Below are 23,868 nucleotides of genomic sequence, written 5' to 3'. Positions count from 1 at the left end.
ACAACAACATAGCATAGATAGAAGCAACTTTGTGGCAAATACTTAAATTTCCAGACTCTCATTTCCAACTCATGGATTGGGTCTTTTTCCCCCTCTCCGGTGTTCTTTTTATCCTACAGTTAGGTAATATTTAATAGACAATCTTAATAAACTGTCTGAATAAGATACAAAGCATATTGCAATCAAGTTAATTCCAGTTCAGTAGTGACCTCATCCATGAAATGATGAGTAGAACTGCCCCATAGGTCTTCTCAGGGTATAAATCCTACAGACTGTAACATCTTTCTCCCCCAGAGCAGCTAGTGGTTAGCACAAAGTGCTTTAACCACTGCACTGCCAGAGCTCCTTGACTGAGATACCAGGTCCTCATGAATCTACCTACCTGGTAGCAAATGCTTGGAAGAATGTGAAGCCGCCACAAGTGCTGACTTCCTATAGTGAATGTTCAAGAAGAGCCAGAGGTGATACAACTGAAGGCTACGACGTGAGAAGAAACAGAGCTAGAGCAGCCTGTCCTCCAAAACGTCTCTTCTCTGGGGTACTACAAAGAGCTCTACATTATACATTACTCTACTTGAATTTATTAACCTCACAAGATGAATGGACAGAAATGAGTCCTTATTACATTAAAAAAGTGTATTACTCCTAACTTGTAAAGCTGTGCAGCTGATTCCAACTCATGGCAACACTATATGACAGAGTAGAAATGCCTATTAGGATTTCCAAGGCTGTAAGTCACACTCCTGGTGTAGTGCTGTAGGATCAGCGCTGGACTGTGAACCACAAGGTTGACAGTTTAAACACACCAGCTGCTCCTCAGAAACCCTATACAGGGTCGCTATGAATCGGGACCAACTCAACAGCACTTAGAAACAACAACAACAATATATATATACATATATAGGCTTGAACCATCAACCTTATGGATAACAGTCTAATGTTTATTCTACAGTGCTACATATATATATATATATATATATATATATAGAGAGAGAGAGAGAGAGAGAGAGAGAGAGAGAGAGAGAGAGCGCTCTGGCAGCACAGTGGTTATGAATCGGGCTGCCAGGCTGCCAACCTCAAGGTCAGCAGTTCAAAATTACCAGTAGTTTCGTAGGAGAAAGATGAGGCGTTCTCCTCCCGTAAAGATTTACAGCCTCGGAAACCCTGTGCAGGGTCGCTATGAGTCGGAACTGACTACACAGTACTTAACAACAACATTATATATATACCCAACACTGCAGGATAAAACACTGAACCTCAAGGTGAGTTTGAACTCTCTATATATCTATATCTATGTATATATATACATAGATATAGATATATACATATATAGATATATACATACATATATACACACACACTTGCATATATGTTATTGTTGTTGTTAAGTACAGTCAAGTCAGTTCTGATTCATAGTGACCTTGTACAGGGTTTCCAAGAAGTGGCTGGTGGGTCTGAATCATTGGCCTTGCGGTTCAACTTTGTGCCCTGTAGCTCAACACCAGGACTTTACATACACACATATATATATATAAATGCTATTGTTAAGTGCCCTCAAGTCAATTCTAACTCATAGTGACCCTGTATAGGGTTTCCAAGGAGCAGCTGGTGGGTTTGAACTGCTGACCTTGGGGTTCACAGTCTAGTGCTGATCCTACAGCACCACACCAGGAGTCCCAATCAATAATATACAAGCCAAATCAAATACATTCAAATAAAAAGATGAGCAAAAGATATAAACAGATTTGTCATGGAATGAATGGTGAGTAAGCATTTAGAAAGATGATCAATTATGTAAAAACCAAACCAAACCCACTGCCTTGGGGTTGATTCAGACTCAAAGACCCCTGTTAATCTTTGGAGAAGAGGGTGCCTAAAAGCTTCAGTCATAGAAAGGAGTAAGTAAGGAACAGACCTTTTTTCCCCCATTTCTAATTCAAACTGAATGTTTTTCTTTTACTTCCAAAGAGATGACAGCTGGCATTTCTCTCTACAGCATGCACCTCTGCCCCAAGTTGTGGGATGAGCACATCACTACCACCAGAGCCCAAAAGCTCAGTCCAGGCCCTCATTTTAGAATCAATACGGGTGATGGGTTATCCGTTTCGCCAGCAAGTAAACACACACATCTTCCCTGGGTGCTTGTCATTTTCCTCGCATCATACATAGAAAAACAAAAAATCCCCAAAACAGTTTACTGACTACAATTAACAGAGTTTATGATATTTGAAAGCAAATAAGTACTACAACGTATACTCCCATAAAATGTGACATGATATAAAATCGACATGGTGCTCTATTTGACTTCCCAATGAAACACATTTTCCTAGTTAACCTGATGGAATGCTGTTCCAAACATTCAGCGTAAAACTATGAGTCATGCCTTCCAGTGTCTGTTTATAGTATTTATCGTTACCATTTATAGTATTTAGGGCCAAAATATGCTCCCCCCACTTTAAATGTGCCAATAAAATTACAAAGGATTAAACACAACCCCACCACCCCTGCTACTTAGGGCCTTAGCTACAACCAGCAGATGTAAAATAGGAAAAATCCAGAACTCTCAACAAATTACCCAGCTGCTAGTGTCAACCGACTTCAGCCTGTAGTAATAGCCATAAAATTATTTAGCAGTCCTTGATTACAGAGTGCTATAAAAATGCAAATTGCAGTCACAAGAATAGGATGCGGGTTGGGACCCTTGAAACCGACTTTCATTTTGTGACCTCCCATTTGCTATTTTGCTATAAAGCTCCCAATTTTCATGTTAATGCTATACCCGTCAGAGTTCGAGAAACTCAAGTGAGTCACAGGTATTATCTGTGACTCAGATTATCATAATGTCACCCTTATGTAACATTCAACTATTTGTGGTGCACAAGGAAAATGGCCTGGGATCAAGTAACTTCACTGCTGATCTTTCATCATAATGAATACAGCACTAAGTCTTCTTGCTAATCTTAATAGGAAAGAAGAGCTTTAATGCAAGCCTCCCCCATCTCCATTTTTTATTTATTATTTTTAACTGCTTGTGGTCCAAGAAATCATTTCCTAGCCCGGAGCGTTAGGCATGTACTAATGACCTTTCCAACAGGGCTTGTGCTTGAGAGCAGCTGCCTCCAGCTCACTCAGAGACTCCCGGCAGCTCCTAACAGCCTGTTTCTACCTGAGGGTTTTTGTATTTAACTGAATTCTTTAGTGACAGGGATCTATAGAATAAAGAATGCTGCATGGGGTAGGAATGCACACACATGTTTTCAGCTACTTTATATTCAGGCCTGCTGTGACTCAGCTGCGAGTTCAAAATTATAAAGTCATTTTTCATTTCTTGTAGGGAAATGACTTAGTAAAAGCAATCTATGTTCCTCTTTTTTCCTTTTTTTTTAAGTGAATTGTGGTAGAAACATTCAAAGCAATTTGGAATTTTTCTAATTAATGATAAGGACCATGAAGATCCACTAAGTGAATCTAAAATTAAAACTAATGTTCATGGTTACTCCTTTGGTAACGTGTATAAATTTGTTGTTTATTACCATTGTGCTGTTGACTTGCAGTGAGCAGACCACTAGAATAATTATGTACTGTAATTTATTCCCAGGGAGTCTTAAAGAGAAAATAAAATTCTTCTAATAGAGGCAGTTTTTTTTATACAATTCAGTTGTTCCTCAAGCATTTTATCTCTAGGTCCTGGTATGGTGTTGTAGGATAAGCAGTGGACTGCTAAGCACAGGGTAAGCAGTCCAAGTCCATCAGCTGCTCCTCGGAAACCCTATACAGGGTCACTATGAGTCAGAATAGACTTGGAAGCACTTAACAACAACCATAAATTTAAATCAACAAGTTCACATCCAGAAAGTCTGGCTTTGGGGGAAAAAAAAAATCCTATGCCAATAAAATTAATCCTTTGCACCTGAAATCAAACATGTGGCAAAATAATGGCCCTATTTTAAGGCAATGGCAGAGGGGCTAAATTCAATTATAATGTGAGAAGGGGCTGGGAGGGGAGGGATCCAATAGATGATGACTGTGTATGAGAAAATATTTTAAAATAGACAACAATGAAATGGCATATCAAAAGAGTTTTGTTTTCTCCCTATAGACTCAGAATTGAAGTCTTCAGAGAAAATGAAACCCAAGCTTTGAGAGTTGAGAGTAATTCTGGAAAACATTTGCCCACACAAATCCTGACTTGGCCTACTGCAGATGGTATTCCTACATGGAGCTGCCCAGCTGAATTTACTTGGGCATTACTGATGAATTAAGAGACACCCAAAAGAGTGGTCTAAAGAAAATCGATTTTTAATAACGAGGGGAGGAAGGGCCAGATAAACAAGATAACTTGCTTTCTGATGAGAAACAAGTTTGTCTGTCACACATGAGGGGCTGGTTAACTTTTATGAGTCTCAAAGTTGCCTGAATTTATTCTGAGACTTCTGGATCTATCTGGAAAACTCTAGATAATATACTTTTTACTTTTGTAACAAACAGTGGTTGTTACCTAAACAAGTGGGAACAGCAAGTCTGGCCTGTTTACTCTTGGAAATAAATATTCTTTCATAAGCACGTTATTTAAATTGGACCTAGGCTTGAAAAATCAATATCATATTTTTTCAACCTTCTAGTTTTAGCTTTAGTATGGCTGGAAAATTCTGCAAAGCTAAGGAAGTGAGCCAACCATAAATTAAAATAAGGTCTAACAGGGCAGAATGTAGCTACATAGTTTATAAACTTACATAGGAGCTAATGTCTTGAGTAACAAACTTTGGTGACAGTAGTTTTTCCTTTAGCTGAAACTATCAAATTTAAAAGTTTATGGAAAAAGACATCCTATGACACCTTTAAATCTCTCACCAGGCTTTTGGTATCTTAGAACTTCTTTAATTCCCTTCTCTATGACCATGTTTTCTACAAATGCACCTCCTCCTGGAATTTCATGTTCATCACAACTGAAATGTGTGTGAGTCTTCTCAAACTCTTCCCCTAGCTCCAGGAAAGTGCATTAACCTCCAGCCCACAGCCAAGGCTGCCATGTCAGTATTAGTTAGACGCCAGGGGAGACAACAGCTGTTCTTGTGGTGATTAATGACTTGGAATGCACAGTTTTGGGCTTCCTGGGGACAGGTCACTCCAGACCCCTCTGTGATGGCCACAAGTCAAGATGTCCTATTGAACCATGCATCCCCTCTCTAACAAGCTGTCATTTTTCAGTCAAATAAGCCAGAATCATCCTTTTCAGGTGTGCATCTGAACACAAACAAGAAGAGAGTGATTTTGTTTTAATAGACCATGACTTGCCTTATGGTCTCTAAGAATTCATGGGAACATTTACCGAATTAGTTTCAAATTCAGAAGCTGAGAAGAATGAGTATTTCCACTATAGCAAAGAGTAATATCTAGACGTGTGTGAAAAACATCTGAAAGGCACTGTTACTTCTACACAAGCACTGAAAAGGGAAGTTAGCCAAGAGGATTTTTCTTTTTAACTTGTAAGGTTAAAATCAAACAATTTTTATAGGCAGTGTCCATCGGTTCAAGAAACTCTTTTTAAAGACCTACAAAAGTGTTTAAAATAAAATGATCTAATTCAACTTTTCAAATTGCTCCTATAAATTGCTATAGTTCTATTTCTTTCTTATGCAGGCATCAGTGAGCTGAATAATTATCATATTCAAAACAAGTTTTTCAGAACAATGATGCTGTACAGAGGTATAGTGGCTGAACAAAAGCACTGGCATGCATAATTTGGGGGTGATTTCACACTGAACATGTGGCTTTGTTTTCTGATAAGAAGAACTGAGGATGTCCAGCTTCATCCCTTCCTCCCCCCAAGGCACACCGCACTTTGCTCAGAAGAGATTGCCACCCTTCCTAGACGGACCCTACCCCATGACTCTGGTATGTTACTTTGGTTACTGATGTTCTACACTGAAAATTTCAGCACGGTCACTCAAAAAATTATCACTTTATTGATTGAAAACAGACACACACACACACTAAGAATGAAGGAGGTATATAAAACACATTTCTTATTGAAGATTTTCCAAAAGACCAGTGTCTAAACGTTCTAACAATTATCTGCTACATAAGGATGTAGAGCTACTGACATATGAAGTCTGGAATCTAAAAGTAAATTTATTATTACTGTTTTACTTTTAACTTCATTTAAAGTAAGAAGTTAGTCACTAGCATTCATAGCACACAATAATCTAGTATAAAATTATTATCAAAAACAAAAAAATGAAAGTTTTTTTTTTTTAAGTTTTTATTGTGAATTGAGTGAAAGTTTACAGGGTAGATCATCAGTTTTATATTCAACAAATCATACGCTTTGTTTCATTACAATGATTATAATCCCTTCCATGTACCATCAGTTAACAGTATTTGTCTCTATTCATTTTAGTTTTTTGGTTTTTTTTAAACACTCAGGCATATATAATAATTTACACCACCAAAAGGCACTACTCTACAAGTCTGCCTCCTGGCCACTAGCTCTCAGTCCCTCTCTTTCCAAGAATCTAGAGTCCTCAGCTGCTCTTTTTTTCTCCATGTCCCCATCTCTGCCTCCATCTCTGGTGTCGCTGCTTCTCTGGATAAGGGCCTGCATTCCGCTAAGAATGAATTTTATATTAGACTGACGGCCTGAAATTCCTGGCCAATTTTAATTTTAGTCCCTACTTTAATATCAAATATTTGTCATGTCTTCATAGAGTTCATGACTTTCTACTCTCCAAAATATGCAGTGTTTTCATAATTTAGGTTCTACACATGAAATCAGAGTCTCAGTGAGTGAGACCTATGTGTCAGAATCTTTTAAAAGTTCTCTAGATGATTCTCATATGCCATAGTTGATAACATCTGATGCAGACTAATGATTCTTTATGACCTTACCTTGTTAGGAAAAGAAAAGACAGGTGCAGCAATTAAGAGCAGAGAAGGAGTAAGTTATACAACTGAAAATACAGTTCATGTAAATAAGATATTAATTGATGTGCTCCAAAATAAAAGTGGAGTACTGGTGTGGCATTGTGGGATAAAGCACTGGACCACAAGGTCAGTTTGAACAACAAGGTCGGCAGTTCAAACTTACCAGTCACTCCTTGGAAACTCTATACAGGGTCGCTGAGTCGGAACCAACTCAATGGCACTTAACAACAACAACAAAATTAGGTAGGTTGGAAATCCTGGACTGTGTAATTGGATTTGAAGCTATCAGGGAAGATTTCCTAGTAAATAAATGAATTATAAAGGTCAAGAGTCATGGAATCACAGAACAAAGAGGGCAGGCATTTCAAGATGACCCTTGAGCATTCAAGCCATGGAGTAATAATGGCTATAAGTCTTATCTTTATATTATTGCTTTAAAATAAATGCTATTTACGACTGGAATGTTGTGTGTGTGAAGGTTTTTTTTTTTTAATTTGTTTGACTTTTTTAACTGTATCAAAAATATTTCTGCCTGAAAAAAAATTGGAATCTCTACCTAATCTTAGACTAAAAGTAAACAAAAAAACCCCAAAGTGTAGCAAACAGAAAAGCACCAATAACTCAATTGCTAAATGAAAACAAGCACCCTATACATTTTACCAAACACTATTTTCATCTCCTTTTTTTAAGAAAGGAAATTACCAATGTGTGAATAATTGCCTTCTTTATCACCTTTATTCTGGAAGACCAGAAGTTGATGGTATCCAGTCACCATTACTGAGCATTTTGATAAAAGATTCCATAGAGGAATCTTGGAAATATAGAAGAGAATTCCAATTCTCATGGACTGTAAAGTTTCTGGAGTCATGCAGGGTGGATGAACTTCTAAAACTACTGTTCTAAAGTACTCTGCAGTATCATTAGTTACTTAATATGACCCTTTTAGCCATATTCCTCCATTCTGTGATGTATCATAATTCTGTGGCTATGGTCCATTGTTAGATTTGTGCTGCTATAGGATAAGCACAAGATAGACAGTTCAAACCCAACAGCCACTCCTTGGATATCCCACACAGACTCACTATGAGTCAGAACTCACTGATGGCACTTAACAACAACAAGGATTATGAATTACGGTGGGAGGGAGGGAGCTCAGCTGGCAAGATATCGCTGTTCAAGTTGCTGTGCCCCTTCTTCCAGCTGCTGGGCCCAACAGGCTCCTAGTGACCTTACAATAAGACATCGAAGTTCTACATTGGGAAGCCACCAAATGACAAACCTGATTGGCTGAAAGACTGTGGCTGACCACAGTCTTCCTTCCTATAGCTCTATCTCATAAAAACACATAATGAAGATATTTTAGCATATAAAAGAATAAATAGGTTAAAATAAATTATTGAAATATTAATATGTTGTTTTTGTATGTTGTCAAGTCAGTTCCAGCTCATAGTGACCCCATATTGGGTTTCTGAGGATGGCTGGTAGATTTGAACTGCTGACCTTGTAGTGAGCAGTCCACTGCTTATCCTATAGTGCCACACTAGGGCTTCATTCTGTTCTGGTATGACACTGTAGGATAAGTACTGGATTGCTAATCACAAGGTTGATGGTTCAAATCCACCAGCTGCTCCTCAGAAACCCTATACAGAATCACTAAGAGTCTGAACCAACCCTACAACACTTAACAACAACATAGTGATCACAGCAATTCCTCTGGACTAATCAATCTGTTGATTGTGAATTAGAAAGGAAAAAGTTATATGTGAATTATGTATCATCAACATTTGTGTATTACATCATTAAGTGAAAAAATAAAAATGCTTCTGTATTCTTCATGTTACATATTGTGAAAACTTTCAGAAAATATCAATTCTTTATTGACTATGCAAAGGCTTTCGATTGTGTGGATCATGACAAGCTATGGACAACATTGCGAAGTATGAGTATTCTGGAACACTTAATTGTGCTCATTAGGAATCTGTACCTGGACCAAGAGGCAGTTGTTTGAACAGAACATGGGAACACTGAATGTTTTAAAATTAAGAAAGGTGTGCAACAAGGTTGTATTCTTTCACCATACTTATTCAACCTGTATGCTGAGCAAATAATACGAGAAGCTGGGTTCTGTGGGGGGAAAAAAAGCATGGCATCAGGATTGGAGGAAGACTCATTAGCAACCTGCAATATGCAGATGATACAACCTTGCTTGTTGTTAGTGAAGAGGACTTAAAACATTTACTGATGAAGATCAAAGAGCACAGCCTTCGGTATGGATTACATCTCAATGTAAAGAAAACAAAAATCCTCACCACTGGGCCAAAAAACAACATTCTTATCAATGGAGAAAAGATTGAAGTTGTCAAGGACTTCATTTTTCTTGGATCAACTATCAACACTCATGGAAGCAGCAGTCACGAGATCAAACAACGTATTGCATTAAGCAAATCTGCTGCACAAGACCTTTTTAAAGTGTTGATGAGCAAAGATGTCAGCTTGAGGACTAAGGTGTGCCTGACCCAAGCCATGGTGTTTTCAATAACCTCATATGCATGCGAAAGCTGGACAGTGAATAAGGAAGACCATAGAAGAATTGGTGCTTTTGAGTTATGGTGTTGGAGGAGAATACTGAAAGTGCCATGGGCTGCCAAAAGAACCAACAGATCCGTTTTGGAAGAAGTACAGCCAGAGTGCTCCTTAGAGGCCAAGATGGCCAAACTTCATCTCTCATACTTTGGATATATTGTCAGGAGGGAGCAGTCGCTGGAGATGGATATCATGTTTGGGAGGATGGAGGGTCAGAGAAAAAGAGGAAGACCACCAACAAGATGGATTGGCCAAGTGGCAGCATCGATGGACTCAAGCGTGGCAACAATAGTGAGGTTGGCCCACAATCAGGCAGTGTTTCGTTCTGCTGTGCATAAGATCACTATGGGTCGGTAGCGACTCGATGGCGCCTAACAACAACAACAAGGCATAGTAACACTTCCTTATTGAAAGTACATTGTATTAAATGTACAAGTTGAAAAATTTAGCCAATAAAGTTACATATAAATTCAATCTAAGAAGAAGAAGAAGGTGGAACAAGGAAGAACAATGGTGCTGCAGAATAAAGCACTGGACATCAAGATCAGTTTGAAAAATGAGGTTGCAGGTTCAAACCCATCATCCGCTCCTCAGAAATCCTAGACAGAGTCTGTAAGAATCAGAACCAACTCAACAGCACTTAACAACAACAAGGATTGAAGATGCCCCTACCTTACTAGAGATGTGACTCAGGCCACCCCCACTTAGTTTTTCTTGGGAGCATGGTCTGAGTCCAATATAATGGGATATTTTGGCGAAGTTCACTCTCTTGCTCTGAATCTGGCATCTGGTTCATTTCCTTCTGACTTCCAGTTCATTGGACTTGTGGCCCGTCATCTGGTCTAATTTACCAGATTCCTCAGCCTATTGTCTAACATGCAGTTATAGGTTCTTTAGACCCTAGACTGCTTAGGTGAGGAGAATTCTCCAGGCGGGCATCTGTATTTGGAACTTGCTAGCCTCCACAATTAGTCAGCCATATCCTTGACAGTTTGTGAGTTCTATGAGACGTTGCAGCCTATTGCTGACCCCTGGGATGTAAGGGAGGGGAGGAGTGCTGGTTGATATGAAGATTATGGGATGGTATAACATATTGGAAAAGTTGGACATTTGGAATATCTTTAAACTCCACCTCAGAGGGACTAGCCTCATGCTGATCCTTCAAAAAGAAATTATTCCAGCATAATCTTTAAACCTCAAGCCAAAAATATGCTTAACTTGTATCATTATGGAGTCCTGGTGTGGCACTGTGGGCTAACGCACTGGACTGCAAAGTTGTTTGAACCACAAGGTCGGTGGTTCAAGCTCACCAGCCAGCAGCTCCTTGGAAACCCTATACAGGGTCGCTATGGGTTAGCACTTAACAATAAAAACAACAGTATCATTATGCTCTACTGAAAAGTATATGAGAACAAATTAACAGCAACTCAAAAGTTTAGATAGGAACCTTAGGGGGCAGTGAGTTTATGTCAATAAGGGGGAAAGAATTCAGAAAAGGAGAGTGGACATATAATGGTTGGACAACCCCGAGAACGGAATCAGTGACATGAAACTGCACAGGAAGAAACTGTTGCTGTATGTTTCACTGTATAAATTCTCAGCAATAACAACAAAATCAGTAAAATGAGATTTCAGCAGCAGTAAGACACAAAAAGGAAGATTACATACTTGTTTACACACAGTTTTTACAATGCTGTTGGTGCCAAGTGCCGTCAAGTTGGTTCCAACTCATCGTGACTATGACTGCGGTTTCCAAGGAGTGGCTGGTGGGTTTGAACCACCGACCTTGGTGATCCAGTACATCATCCTTCAGCCCAACAGCAGGACTCCAGTTTTTTCAATAAGGAGACACACACACACACAAACAAAAACACTTGGAAAGCCAGCATGGATTGCACTCCAGAACTAGCCAGTGGCATTTTCCAGCATGGTAATTCATCCTGAATTTCACACCCTGCAAGCAAAATCACAAATGCATCTTGTAATAAAGACATTATAGGTTTCTGAGTGAAAGAAACCTCATTTCCTGTCTCCAAGGACATTTTTCTACTTACTGTTTTTCAAGATATGAGAGATGACTGAAATGGAATAATACAATTTATTTTGTTATATTTGACAAGGTCTCCTGGTTTTGCTTTTACTTAGGCATGTACAAAACCCACTCTGTGGCCTACTTTCTACCCACAAAGGTATCACTTTCTAAGATGCCTTGCTCTTCATTGTATTTTGATCTTTTCCATCCTTACCTGGCTCCACTAGTCTCAGGTTGTTCTTCCCACACACTACTTCTACTTTGTCATCCTTTGCCCAGAAGCCAACATGAGTTTCTTGTTGGATCAAGTCTTAAATACTCAGGTTGGCCCTCCATAATCTGATGATTCTACCTGTTCAACTTCATTCCCAATCTTTTCATTCCAGTCTTATCAATAGCTTCATTGCCTCCCACAGTAATTATGTTTTCACGCACATCCTCATTCAGCAAACATTTCCTAGTGTTGTTGTTGTTAAGTGTTGTTGAGTTTGTTCTGACTCATAGAGACCCTGTATAAGGTTTCCAAGGAGTGGCTGGCGGGTTTGAACCACCAACTTTGTGCTTAGCAATTCCGAGTTTATCCTGCAGTCCCACACCAGGACTCCATTTCCTGAGCTTAATTTCTAAGCACTTGATTTGTGGAAAGTTGTGGTCTACACTGGGGACCCTAGCTTCATTTGGAGCCTTAGCATAGGTTCAGACACCATCTGAGCTCTTTCTGACCATCAAATCAGCAATGTGGTCATAAGAAATGCTGGAAAGTAGGGAAAGTGTGTTTGAAAGTAGATTACAACTCCAGGGTGAGACCGAGGAGGAAGAGCAATTTGCCTTCAGGCCTTTACAGAGAGCATTTAATGATGGGCCAAAACTAGATCTGTTGTTGTTGTTTGGTGAACTAAGTCAGTTCCCACTGACAGCGACCCTATGCACAAGGAAACAGTGCCCGGTCCTGCACCATCTTCACAATTGTTGTCAGGTTTGAGCCCACTGCTGTAGTCACTGGATCAATCCATCTCCTCCCATTGGAAGCCTTCCTCTTTTTCAATGACCCTTTACTTTGCCAAACATGATGTCCCTTCCAGGGACGGTCCCTCCTGACACCATGTCTGAAGTATGTGAGACAAAATCTCACCATCTTCACTTTCAATGAGCATTCTGGCTGCACTTCTTCCAAGACAGATTCATTTGTTCTTTTGGCAGTTCATGGTATTTTCAATATTTTTCACTAATACTAAATTCAAATGCATCATTTTTCCCCCTACATTCTTCCTGATTCATTGTCCAGCTTTTGCATGTACATGTGGTGATTGAAAATACCATGACTTGGGTCACGTACACCTTAGTTGCTCTTGAACACTTTAAGGAGCTCTTTTGCAGCAGATTTGCCTCATGCAATGTGTCTTTTGATTTCTTGACTACTGCTTCCATGAGTGATGATTATGGAGCCAAGTAAAATGAAACCTTTGACAACTTCAGTCTTTTCTCCATTTGTTGTTGTTGTTAAGTGCCATCGAGTCAGTTCCGACTCATAGCGATCCTGTATAGGGTTCCCAAGGAGTGGCTGGTGAGCCTGAACCGCTGATCTTGCAGTTCAAACTGACCTTGCAGTCCAGCGCATTAACCAGAACTCCTTTCTCCATTTATCATGATGTTATTCACGGACCCAGTTGCGAGGATTTTCATTTCCTCTACTTTGAGGTACAGTCCATAGTGGAGTTTCAGTTAAAATTTGGGATCCTGGTGTCTATGACTCAGGGCCACACAATCCTGTAACCTTTCCAAAGCGGCCATTGTGTATTTATCCCAATCATGGTCCTTTCTCCACTTCTGTAGTCCCCTCTGCAACAGAGATGGGCTGCCCTGCCACCAGTCATCATCTGGGGTGAATTCTTTAGTATTCTATCATCTGTAATTAGCCCCATGACCTTGAGTCAGCTGGCTGCATTTTTGTTTTGGCTTTGTCCTATTTTGTTGTTGTTGTTAGGTGCCATCGAGTCGGTACCGACTCATAGTGACCTTATGCACAGCAGAACGAAACACTGCCCGATCCTAAGGCTTATATAAAAGGGTCTCTATAGAATACATTTGAATGTGCAGTCTCTTTTCTCCTTGCACACTGAACGCCCACTAAATGCCAGGCAGAGTGCTCCTTCCTGACCCTACAGTTTTCCTTACCCTGTTCCCATCTTTGTATTCGCACTTTGTTGCTGTTTGTTGAGTGAGTCCGTTCTAACTCATAGTGACCCTGTAGAGGGGTTCCGAGTAGTGACTGATGAGTTTGAACTGCTGCCCTTGTGGCTTAAACGGATCTTGCTTATCCTATAGCACCACACTTTTTCCATCCTTATATACCACCTCCTCCATAATACTTCCTTACCTATGCTGTAGGAGTCCTGGTGTGGTGCTGTAGGATGAAACTGGCTTACAAGATCCATTTGAACTGCAAGCTCAGTGGTTCAAGCTCACCAGCTGCTCATCGTAAACCCTATACATGGTGACTATGAGCCGGAGCCAACTCAACAATACTTAACAACAACCTATGCTGATCCACCACTCGGCTTTATTTTCCACACAATTCCTAAATCAGCACTTCTTAATCTGGGTTCAGATATGACTGCTTAAGAGCACTTTTATAGATTCTATTATCAAAAACATTTTTAAAATTCTGATTTAAACAAAGTGACCTATGCTTCTATAGAAATTTTCAGAGCCTCTCTACACTAACATAAGTTGTGAATTCCTATGAGGAGTATCATCTAGTAACCAACATTAAACAAACTTACTTCAGCAGGTCACATATTTCCTTTCAAAAAAAACTACTGTCATCCCAGTACTGGGTCGCTGTAGGATAAGAACTGCATTGCTAATGTCAAGGTCGGGGGTTCAAACCCACCAACCCTCCCTGGAAATTCTACACAGGGTCACTATGAGTTGGAACCAACTCTACTGCACTTAACAACAACAATCCTAAAATAAGTTCATTTGGGAAATGTTCATTGCTATATAAAATAGGTACCACATGATATATCATTTAATTCCATTTTTGACTATCCAGTACTAACCTCTTATTACTCTGTACTTTTCTCTGCATATCTGAATCCTTTTCAAATATTCAAAATAATAAGTCCTACATGGTACTGTGGGTTAATGCACCATACTGCAAAGTCGTTCGAACTGTAAGGTTGGCGGTTCAAGCTCACCAGCTGCTCCTCAGATGGTACTTAACAACAACAATCTTCCTTATGGAGTCCTGGTGTGGCACTGTGGGTTAATGTGCCACTGCAAAGCCATTTGAACTGCAAGGCCGGTGGTTCAGGCTCACCAGCTGCTCCTCAGAAATCTCATACAGGGTCGCTATGGGTCAGAACCAACTCAACGGCACTTAACAACAACAACCTTCCTTATGTTTTGCTGCTATTGAGCACCAATGAGCTCAAACATAGTAACAATTGTGAAGATGAAGCAGGATCGGGCAGTATTTCATTCTGGTGTGCATACGGTCACTATGAGTTTGACCCAACTGAACGGCACCGAACAATAACAACCTCCCTAGAAAATGCTGTTTGTTGTAAGCCTTGGTAAAAGTTTCTAAGCTGCATCCGTTTACCTTGTGCCTTTGTAAGCAGTCTAATGAGTGCAGTGGAATCTTTGCTGGCCTTGGCAGGGTAGAATGATAAAGTGTGGCACCACTCCTAAAAGTGTTCGCATGCAGACCACCTCTCTGGGCCACAGTTTCCTCATCTAAATCCTGAGGGAACCTCCCATTTCTAATGTCTGTCTTCCATTATCTCAGTGTTATGATTCCTTCCATGAGTACTCACTCAATGCACAGTTCTATAACATAAGAACAAAAGGCATCAGATATTAGATGGAATTCATTATCCTCAGAACATTCCCAAGAACTCTTTGTATTATGATTTTTATTATTAATCTAATATTAAATTTTTATTATGATTTTTCTCTTTTGAATAAAAGAAAATCCTGTTCACTGAGGTTTGTAGCCATTTGGATTGAGTTACCCAAGGTTTTATTAGCGGATGGAATGACTCAGCACTACTAGGAACAACAGATGCCACTGGTCAGCTCCGACTCCTGGGTCAACAACACAATGAGCCCACTGCTACAACATTCCGGATCCCAAAATCACACCTACAGCTGTCAAGTCAATTCCTACTTAGAGTGACCTCACAGGACAGAGGAGCGCTGCCCCGTGGGGTTTCCACAGCTGTAATCTTTTAAAAAGCAGAGTGCCACACGTCTCCCATGGTGGCATCGAACTGCCAGTCTTTCGGTTAGCAGCCAAATGCTTACCCACTGTGCCACCAGGGCTCCTGCAACACTTCTGTTATTAAATGCCATTGAGTCAGTTCCAACTCATAGTGACCCTGAATAGGGTTTCTGAGGAGTAGCAGGTGGGTTTGAACCTTTGACCTTGCTCTTAGCAGTCCAGTGCTTATCCTACAGTGCAACACCAGGGCTCCACAACACTCCTGTTGTTGTTGTTAATTACCATCGAATGAGTTCTGACTCATAACAACCCTGTATAGGGTTTTTGAGGAGTGGCTGGTAGGTTTGAATCACTGACCTTTCTTTCGGTTAGTAATCCAATGCTTATCCTACAGCATCACTCCAGAACCCCCAAAACACTCCTAAGTGCTCTTTAATTTACAATCTGTGTCCAAGAATTGGTCAGATTGTGTCCCAAAGGGCACTGACCGAAGAAAGGATCTCTTATTGTTCCCAAGAAATGTAAGGACAGTTTGTCAAAGATGAATTGCCTAATGACAAGCTAATAATTTAAGGTATGTATTTCCTATTGCTCTTTTCTCTCATTCACATTCACAGCAGATTAAGTCTTCCTAATGCCAAAGCCTTTGAGAGAAATTACATCAATGAGTAAATTAATTAATGCAATTGATAACTGAATAATCTACTCTGGTTTAACTGTTTAATGGTCAAAGCTCCCAAGGGCAAGGTTCCCAGGCTGCCTAGGAATGGAAGAGAAGTTGTCCTCCCATGTGTCCATGGGCCAAGGAAGTATTCTCAAGGTTAAATCAATCTTTTTAAAGGCATGTTACAGTTAAACCAGAAGGATTGATTTTGCCATTCATTAGATTAGAAAATTAAGGCCTTTCTCTTGTATTAAGCACAGAGTGAAAGCATACTCTAGAGCGTTTTCAAGTCTATGACATTTGGAAGCAGATCACCAGAACTTTCCTCTGAGGTGCCTCTATATAAGTGCAAACCACTAGCTTTTTCAGTTAGTCGTCAAAGACTTAACTGTGTGCACCACCCAAGGACTCCTAAAAAAAACATTAAATAAGAAGGCATCCTGAATGTTTAAAATATTAAAACTCAAGAGAAACTGTAAACAGATCATTTAAAGAGAAAAACTGCTAGAGTCCTTTGAAATAAAAGAAACCCAGTTTAGTCTGCCCAGTGAGAGCACACAGCCCTGCAGAGCTCCAACATAACAAGTAAAGTTCTTCTCCACCAGTCTCTGGGACCACAGGCTGACTCGGGGCTAATTTACAAGGACACCACATCAGTCAGGGAGATCTGAGACCAGGGGTTTTCATGTGCTGATGGACTAAACAGGAACAAAACTCCACAGCACCCCGCCTCCAACGCCATGTATGATAAATGGTGGGGAAGCAGCCTATCCTTTGACCATGTACATTCCTTTCCTCTAAAGGGAGGTGGTTTGCCCGAAACTGAATCATGCCATCTCTCATATTCTAGTTAAAAGGCACTCGCTGGTAAGGTTTCTCCAATAACTGGTGAAAAGCATCAAAATAAATCTCATCAGCTTCTGTGCTCAAGTTCATTTTCTGCTTCTCACCTCTCCTTTAATGTTACTCAGACTAAAGTTTTCCTAGCACCTGTTTTCTCCTCATTGTCAATGTGAAAATGCAGACCAAATAAAAAAGAGATTTAATACACATCACAGACTATGCTATATGAGAACCTGCCCATCTGGAAAAGAAATTTAAACAAAAACTTTTTTAAAAGACTTGTCATGGATAATCACCATTCTTGTACCCCAGAAGCAGTTACCTCTTTAGAATTAAATATACCTAACTAAAGACTTCTAAATTGTCACATACAAAGGACATTTCCATCCCTGAAGTGTTTAACAAGAGAAATAAACTTCAAAATATGACCCCTCTCTTCAGTTGTCATCATCCAACCAATTCTTGTGCTGATCTGCCATTTCAACAAGACTGTCCATCATTCATTTATTCATTCATTTAAATATTTATTAAATATGTTTTACAAAGCTTAGTATAGTAATCATTTCATAAACTCTGCAAATCCCAGCACTAAAATTCAAAAGCTAAGCAACTTTGGATAAGTTGCAGTGTCCCTGTCTATAAAATATGGTTTGCAGGTGTATGCCTATTTTTTAAGAGCCAAGCCAAAGTAGCACTGTCCTCCCTAGTCAGGGGCCCCACTGGGAGGGGAAATGCAAAGACCAACTAGGAAAAGACTACAATATATGTTGGAATAGTTTGAGAATAGAATCTCAGGCAGGTTGCTCTGACTAATAGCCCTTTTCCTGATCCAAAACCACTATTTAAAGCACTGAGAACCACTGTCTCTATTTGCTCTAGATGGACCTATGTGGCTAGACAGCCTAGACAGCTGCTGAGGTGAAGAGTCCGCTGACGGCAGCAATCCGTTAGTGGCCAGGTGAATTCTCACACAGTTTTTGTACGTTGGCCAAGAAGGCTACAAGAAATGGAGTTGAATAACCTGACCAAACCAAACCAAGCTCACTGCCATCATGTTGATTCCACCTCAGAGCAACCCTATATAGAGTTTCTGATACTATAAATCTTATAGAAACACACAGCCTCATCTTTCTCCCGTGGAACAGATCATGGGCTTGAACTGCTGGCCTTGCGGTTAGCAGTCCAAAGCCTAGCCCACAGCACCACCAGAGGTCCTTATAGAACTCGATTTGCTGCTGTTGTTGTTGTTGTTGTGTTAAGTGCCATTGCGTAAGTTCTAATCCATAGCAACCCTGTATAGGGTTTCCAAGGAGCAGTTGGTGGGCTTAAACCATCAACCTTGCAGTTCAAACTGACCTTGCCATCTAGTGCATTACCCTGCAGTGTCAGGCCAGGACTTAAAAATCCCAGGAATGGCTGATTGTTCTAACTGGTTGTGAATGTGATTGGAGGGTAGAGTTTGCCACTCTTCCGCTGCTTCAATTAACATGTTGTTGTTGTTGTCAGGTGCCAATTAACATACTACCCAAAAAAAAAAAAGGTTTGAAATGATTTGCCCTACCTCATACTCTTATGAGGACTCATACTCTTATGTGTTTGTTGGTTTGTTTCATTTTGTTTCCCTTCTATTTTTTTTTTTTTAATGTTTTATTGTGAATTCTGTGATAGTTTACATGGGAGAACATTAGTTTTGCATTCATCCTATCATGTATCATTTCATTGCCATGGTTACAATCACCTCCATGCATCATCAACCAACCAAACCTGCCCCCGGGTCGTCGGCACACAGCCCCTCTCCCTCTCTGGGTCTAGAGTCCCCAGCCACTCCATCTCTCCACGTCATCGTCCTGCCTCCATCTATGGCGTCACTTGTTGTGTTTGTTGTTAAGTGACCCATGTGTGGTTGGTTTGAAGGAGATGTCTACTCCAAAACTGTCCTGATAAAAGTATGAGGTAAGGAAAATCATTCCAAACCTTTGATTATGCTTCTGGGATAACCTTTCACCTGGCGAACATCTACTCATGTTTCAACAGCAGTGTTATAATAATAGTCCTGGTATGGCAATGTAGGGTTAGCACTGGACTGCTTACTGCTAGGTCGGTGGTTCACACCCACCAGCTGCTACTCAGAAACTCTATACAGGGTGGCTGTGAGTCAGAACCAACTCAAGGGCACTTAACAACAACACCTAATGGGAAGGCTTCCTTACCTGTAAGCCTTTATAATATGTATTTTTTAAGTTCTAGCTCTGGCATCTTCGTCAGTCCAGTGACATAAACAGTTAAGCATTCAACTACTAGCTGAAAGGTTGGTGCTTCAAACCCACCCACAAGCACCTCAGAAGACAGTCCTGGCAGTCTGCTTCTGAAAGGTCACAGCCTTGAGACCCTGTGGAGCAGCTCTACTCTGCACACACAAGTCACCAGGAGTCAGAATGCATGAGGTAACGAACAACAATGGCACCTTCACTGCCCCAGAAGCTCTTTTAAAGGAGTCCTGGTGGAACAAAGATTAAGTGCTCAGCTAACTGAAAAGCCGACGGCTAGAACCTAGCCCATTGGCCAGCAAGAGAAAGACTTGACAATCTGCTTCCATAAAGACCATAGCCTAGCAAATCATATGTGGCAGGTCTACTCTGCTAAAAATCATAAATGTACTCAATGGCATGTAGCAACAACAAGAAGATCCTTTGTAAAAGGTATTATGATGTCAGTAGTTCAAACTCAGCAGCCGCTCCTTGGCAATCCTATGCAGGGTCACAGACCTGACTCAACGGTACTTAACAACACAAACTATGTCCTATTTGCTTTTTGGGGGTGGGGGTGGAGGTGGGGTTCAGAAACAGAATTTATTCCAAATACAAATATGGTTCCTATCCTCTTTAACTTAAAGTTGGGGGAGGGGGGAGGGGAAAGAGTGGAAGGGACAATTTCTTTCTCACTTAATAATAAAAGAGAGGGTCCATTGATGACCAGTAGGAAAACCTCTTATATGCAGCCCTTCTTGCATATATTTGATGGAGTTTATAATGGCGAAAGATAAGAGAAAATAGGTTCTAGAATGAAAAGAGAGATACGAAGTGCCTCAACAGCCCTGCCATGGATCTACCCGGTTCTTTCGCATCATTGCGATCTTGCATGTCATTCCCATGATCCTCCTGCAGGTTTCACAGTTTTCCCTCTGTCGCGTGTGGCATGGCTTCTCATAGTACCGCCTTCACTTAATGTCGCCAACGAGACCATCCTTGATGAGGATTCTGTTCAGGGGCCTGTATGCACCTTCTACAGTCCCTTCTTGTACCATCATAGTCATGGCTGTGAACTTCAAATGTTTTGCCATGACCTTGGGTTTAAAAGTCTTCACTCTGCTGTACCTTTCAGTCCCCTGTCCCAGTTTAAACTCCTCAGGACATACCCAGTGTTCCCACCTATCCTATTTGCTTTTAGGACTCCAAAACAGACCCCATTGTCTGGTTATCTTAGCTGTTGAAAAAAATAAGCAGCATGTGTTGGTGAAGATGTGAACAGACTAGAACATTCCTCCATTGCTGGTGGGAATGTAAAATTGTACCCCACTGTGGAAAACAATGTGGCAGTACTTCAAAAAGTTAAACATGGAACTACCATATGATCCAGCCATTCTACTCCTAGGTATATACTCAAAACAACTGAAAACAGGAACACAGACAATTGTGTTCATTGAAACATTATAATAGCCCAAAGGCGGAAATTACCTTAGTATCCACCAGCAGGTAAGTGGATAAATAAAATGTGGTCTACATATTTTTACACAAATAACGTGCACAATGTACATTTTTGCAAACTGCACAATCCCTTCTGTGTTAGTTTTCTATGTGTACTCTGTGTTTTAAATGCAAAAATAGTTTATAGAAGGGTAAGTCAAAAAGTATTGCTGCAAAATCATAGAAAGCTTTATTAAACAAAAATATCAAAATATGAAGCTTTTTTTATATATCCCCCACTAGGTCCATACACTTCTGAAGGCAGTATTTCCATCTCACTAACCTTCCCCCAGAGAATCCTGTGCCCTTTGATTGATATCAAAACAGCAGTTATGACAGCCTTGAGGGGCTCAACCATGCTTCTTTCAAATGTTCTTTGAGTATGGGGAATAAAAATAGTCTGAAGGGACAAGATCAGGGCTGTACGGTGGGTGGGGTAAGCTTTCCCAGTAAAATTCTCATAGGGAAGCCCTTTTTATCCTCCAAGAATGAGTAGGTGCATAGTCATGGTGGAAAACGTTTCCTTAGCATAACTTTCCTGGCCTTCCTCTCTCACCAATACAGTTTTCAATTTTTTTAAAACTTCTTCCTAATAAGCCCCCATGATCATCCTGTGTCCTTCAAGAAAATCCATCAGTATTACCCTTTTGGAATCTCAAAACACTGTTGCCATAACCTTCTGAGCCAACCTCTCTGCCTCAAATTTAACTGGCCCAACAGGTCCCCTCAGAAGCCACTGTTTTGATTAGACCATTGTTTTGAAGGCACCCGAAAGAGATTCAGACAAGTGCACTACTGAACGAACATGTTGGCAGCCATCCACTGATCACAGAGACATGTTTTAACTCATTTTGTTGGGAATATGCCGTGCAAGTATGAACGGGAACCCTAGTACCAATACTTTTTGGCTTTCTCTACTATTCAGTTACAAAAAGAAATGAAGTTCTGATACATACTACATGAAGGGACCTTGAAAATTTTATGCAGAGTGACATAAGCCAAAAACAAAAGGACAAATATTGAATTATCTCATTTATATGCACTATTCAATGTTGCTGTTAAGTGCTGTCATGTCAGTTCCAACTCATAGTGGCGCTGTACAAGGTTGCCAAGGCTTTTTTAAAAAAAGAAAAAAACCTTTAGAACAGAAAGCCTCGTCTTTCTCCCACAGAGTGGCTGGCAAGATCAAACCACGGACCTTGTGGTTCGCAGTCCAGTGCTTATCATATGGAGCGACCACACTCCCGTGAACTATCTAGAAACAGGCAAATTCATAGAGAAAAAAAGTATATTAGAGGTTATCAGGATCTAGGAATGCAAAGGAGAAAAGGGAGTCATTACCTAATAGTTACAGGATTTCTGTTTAGGATGATGAAAAAGTTTAGGAGATGCTGATGGTGATGGCTGCACAACATAGTCAATCAATGTCACTGAATCTAACGTTTAAAATGTCTGAAATAGCAAAGGGAATGCTGTATATTGTACTGCACGCAGAGGGAAAATGGAGGAGAGGTGAAGATAAATAGGTCTGAATCCTAAAATGATGCCTCAAATAGCATCTTAATGATCGAGTTGATTACACTGGAGTAGAGAGGGAGTGGAGGCTGAGAAGCCAGTTTGCTAAGAATTCAGTTAAGAAGGGAAAGGCTTCAACAGCATGTTTTTAACACAATGCTCATAGATTCTTACAAATTATGTTTTAAGTTACTATTATCAGAATGTTACTTAAATGTGTACAACATAGATTATAAATTCATAATACTAAAAACCAAACCAAAGTTACAAATCTGGGTAAGTTTCTTCTAAACCCTGTCTTTTTCAGGCTGTAATTCACTTCTCAAGGACTTCCAATCGCCAGCCTGTAAGACTGACAATTTTTTGAGATTGTGGAACTAGAAGCAGAGAGCCTAGGTTCAAATTCAGATTCTGTAACTCATTAATTACAGACCTGGGTGAGTCACTTCATCAATAGGAACCTCAATTTTTTCATCCATAAAGTAAGCAGAATAATCTACCTTACGTGAGTTTTGCGAGAATAAAAAGATACATAGAAAGAATTTTATTACTTATAAAGACTACAACCTTCAATAGGGAGTACACCTGAGCATGAAGGAAAAGAAAATCATCATAACAACTGGACTAATGAACAACATCATGCTAAAGGGTGAAAAAAATTAAAGTTGTCAAGGAGTTCACTTTACATGGATCAGTAATCAATGTCCATGTTAACAGCAGTCAAGAAATCAAAAGGTATATTGCACAGCACCTCTTTAAAGTGTTAAAAAGGAAAGGTGTGATTTTGATGACTAAGGGCAGCTGACCCAAGCCAAGGTCTTTCTAGTTGCCTCACATGTATACAAAGCTGGACAATGATAAACGAAGACTGAAGAATAATTTATACATCCGAATTGTGTTATTGGCAAAGAATACTGGCGATACCATAAAGAATAACGGCTATCCTACTTGAAACAAACAAATTGGTTTTGAGGGAAGTACAATCAGAATATTTCCTAGAAGATTGCAAGACTTCACCTGGCTTACTTTTGACATGTTTTCAGATAAGACAGATCACTAAAGGAAGACATCATGCTTGGTAAAGCTGAGGATCAACAGAAGTGAGAAAAACCCTCATGAGCTGAGCTGGCATAGTGGCTGAAACAATGAGTTCAAACAAGAATAACTGAGAGGATGGTGTAGAACCAGGTAGTGTTTGATGCTGTTGTACATAAAGTCATCATGAGGCAGAACCAACTCCATAGCAATGAGCAACAATAACATCTTATAAGAAATTCTATTACAATCTTGTAAACTCACATTAATATGCAAAAGACAACAAAAATTTGTTGAATTA

The 23,868-nt window shown here is 40.1% G+C and overlaps 1 protein-coding gene and 1 pseudogene across 1 annotated transcript in view; both read right to left on the bottom strand.

Annotated features, from left to right (window-relative positions):
• The window catches only part of FSIP1 (fibrous sheath interacting protein 1), a 200,548-nt gene that overhangs the window by 32,718 nt on the left and 143,962 nt on the right, over positions 1-23,868 (bottom strand). The window lies entirely within an intron of this gene.
• LOC102829352 lies at positions 20,360-20,614 on the bottom strand (annotated as a pseudogene).

The sequence above is a fragment of the Chrysochloris asiatica genome, unplaced genomic scaffold (assembly GCF_000296735.1).
Source record: "Chrysochloris asiatica unplaced genomic scaffold, ChrAsi1.0 scaffold00004, whole genome shotgun sequence".
NCBI lineage: Eukaryota > Metazoa > Chordata > Mammalia > Afrosoricida > Chrysochloridae > Chrysochloris > Chrysochloris asiatica.
Note: the sequence above shows the minus strand (reverse complement) of the source record. Positions and strands in the feature narration are given on the sequence as shown.